At 31.1% G+C, this 3351-nt stretch overlaps 1 long non-coding RNA gene across 1 annotated transcript; it reads right to left on the reverse strand.

Moving 5' to 3' along the window:
- Nucleotides 1-1402: 1402 nt before the first annotated feature.
- LOC105789818 (uncharacterized) lies at nucleotides 1403-2292 on the reverse strand. The gene is made up of 2 exons (XR_001132323.2): nucleotides 2031-2292; nucleotides 1403-1762 (listed from the first exon to the last, which is right to left on the reverse strand). It is a non-coding gene; the product is annotated as an uncharacterized LOC105789818 (long non-coding RNA).
- Between the last annotated feature and the right edge of the window lie 1059 nt (nucleotides 2293-3351).

The following is a 3351-nucleotide window of genomic DNA, read 5'->3' on the forward strand; positions in this document are numbered from 1 at the left end:
CAAGCTCAATGAATTAAACTAAAATCTTAAATTCTCCTTCCCCTTTTCTGTAATCGAAAGATATAGAAAAGCTTAGAAAGATTATCAATTTACTAAATCCTCAATCACTTAAGTTGATACTTTATTTTCTCCCTCCATGCAGATCGCTTATTAACTTTTCTCTCTTACAGATAAAACTAGAGAATAAGATGGAAGAAAGAAAAATGAATACCAGAATGAAAGAATCCTCCCATATATAATCTTCCCACTACCATTTTTCTTAATCCCAAGTCGGTTAGTACTATTAATACCGTTAATCATAATGTTTTCCACTAAAAGAAAACTCTTTGTTCTAAAGTAATAAGACTAAACTTGAATTCTAACTATTTACCAATCAATTCACAAGATTCCTATAATCATACTCAAACTCGCTTAAATAGAAAGTTTTTCTAATTTAGTACCCATAAGTGTCATGACACTTAACCTTTAACATTTTCAAGTGTGACAGGAAAGATAGAAACGACCAAAGGACCTTCCCTTTATATATAGGTATATAGATAGCATGATACGTTAAAAAAACCCAAAAAGGTTGAGCCAATCTTACTGATCAAATCGAGAACCATATCTATTCGGCTTGAAAGATATACATTGATCAAAAGCAAGTTGAATCGATTAAAAATCAATTTAATTTTTTTTAAAAACGGTAAATTATATTAGTAGTAACCCAATTATGTTTTTTTCCCTGTCATTCAATTATGAAATGTTACAAAATAATTATCCAACTATTAGCAAATTTGTTTTTTAATCACCCAACCATGAAAAGTTACAAAAATGTCACCTAACTATTCAAGTTTGTTTTTGTTTTTGTCACAAACAGGTAATGTAAAAACAAAAACGCCAAAAAATCCAAGATAGTTAGTTGACCAAAAAAGACAATGGAATAGTTGTGTGACCAAAAAAAAATACCAATAGTTAGGTGATCATTTCGTAACTTTTTACATTTGGGTGACTAGAAAAGAGAAAAAAAAAAACATAGTTGGGTGACTATTAGTATAGTTTACCCAAAAATATTTTTAAAATTTTATGAACTTTATATTTATACATATTGAATATTTTTATAAAATTTGACATATAAAACAAATAATGAAATGTCAACATGAAATACATATGGATCGCCACATGAGTTGTCATGTCAATATTATTAAAAGTTAATATTTTAGTCAACATCTCTATTAAAAAATAAATTGACTTTTTTGAAAGGTTAATCATTAAATTTAACTAAAAAATGGGTCAAAATGATAAAAGATGTAAATGTTGAGGATTAAATTTATTATTGTGTCATATATTATTAAAATTTTATTTATAATGGAAGTGTTTTAAAATTTTAAGCTTCTAATTTTATATAAAAATAAAATGGTTAGTATTTGGTATATTTTCAATAAATATTTTTATTCCACAAATAATCTTGTACGGGCCCAATTTTACCCGGGCTTTAAACACCAAACACAAAACATAAACAGATTTAAAAACAAAAAAATCCCTAAGCCCAATAAAGCCCTAACCCAACATTTAAACCGAACTACCCAAAAGCCCAACAACCCGAGGCCCAATATCCAAACCCCAATGGCCCAAAGTATCAAACCAAACAAGTCAAACCCTAGCGCTACAGTGCCGCGCATAGGGTATTCAGACCCTTGACCTTCTGGCGCCGCCACCTACCACCGCCGTTCATCACGTCCCATTTGCCCCTTACTCTCTGCCTCTGTAGTCCGTCTTCAAGTACCTACAAACAAGCAAGGAAGTGACAACAACAATAGTAGAAAAATAGTAACACAATCGGCTATAAAAGTCGAAGCAAAATGTAACCTTTTTCTCTCCTGGACACAAACATTTTTTTAAGAAATAAGAAAAGAGAAAATAGTTTCAAAGGTGATTTCTTAGCATTTCCGATTCTTATTCTTTTCTTCTGCGTTCATTTTTATTTTTATTTTTACTTTTCTATCTCTTTATATACGAAATAAATAGATAAAAAAGGGGAGTAAAGAACTAACCTGAAATACCCCTCGGCCGCTTCGTCGGAGGTCCCTCCGTCGCCGATATCGGCCTTGATAAGGCGGGTTCAAAGTTTTTTTAACTCTCGGGTTCATGTGGTTCGGCCTTCAAAAGGGTTTAAAACGAAGGCCAAAGGTAACCCCTCGCGCAACTCCGGCCATAGGCCATGGAGGTGGCGGCGGCTATGGCCAAAACCCTAGGCCAGGTGGAGGACCGAGAGAGAAAAGCTAAGAGCTTTCTCTGTTTTTTTAACAAAAAAAGGAAACTAAATAGGGTTTTTTACTGTTTTTTTAATTTTTATCAGGAATGAAACGGCGCCGTTTGGCCCCCCTGACCCGCGCGTGATCCGACCCGCTCCAGGGGGATCCGCGCGTTTTCATAAAGGGGGTTATTAGCGCGCAAGACCCCTCCCCTTTCGAGCTGTAGCGCAATTGGGTCTTTACTGTTTTTATATTTTGGCCATTGAATTTACTAATAGTTTCAGTTTGGTACAAGCTGAAACACCGTGATTGGGGGTTGGGAATATTTCCCAGTTGGTCCCTCGTCCTTTGAACGTGTTTCATTTTGGCCCTGAGCCACCTTCTTTGTTTATTTGCGATTCTGACCCCTAAATTTCGGTCCGTTTTCAATTCGATCCTTAATCTACTTATTCATTTATTTATTTTTGTTTGATTTTATTAAAAAAGAAAACAAAATACTTTTATTTATTACTTCATTTAATGTTATTTATTTACTTTCGTTTTTTTACTTTTTCTTTTTTTTGGTCAACATTACATAGGTTTTATCTTATTTATTTATTCATCTTTTTATTTGATACTTTTATTAATTTTAACCGATTATTATTGCAATCTTATTCTATTAGTTATTTAATTGTTATTTTCAAGTATTTTTAATATTTAGATTTATTAGTATTGTTATTTCATTATTATTATTGTACATTATCACTTGCATTATTATTATTCATATATTGGCACTAATGTTTGTTAGTTTTAATGTTATATGTATATTTTATGATGATGTATGTTATGTCATTATTACTATTGTATTTTATGATTTATTATTTACCCTTTAAATATTCTACAAATATAGTTATCTTATATTGTTATCGTGCTACATCATATGAAATAATTGTTTACCTTCACATGATATTTGTATAAATTAAATTTATATCTCGTTAAATATTATACTACCTTGTTACTCAAAATTGAAAAAAGAAAAATTTTCAAAATAAAATAACATTCGTATTTAGAAACTCAAGAAAATCGTATCCTAACTTACGGGGTTTCAATTTTCTCGAAAATTTAAATACACAAATCATTT

The sequence above is a fragment of the Gossypium raimondii genome, chromosome 2 (assembly GCF_025698545.1).
Source record: "Gossypium raimondii isolate GPD5lz chromosome 2, ASM2569854v1, whole genome shotgun sequence".
NCBI classification, from domain to species: Eukaryota; Viridiplantae; Streptophyta; class Magnoliopsida; order Malvales; family Malvaceae; genus Gossypium; species Gossypium raimondii.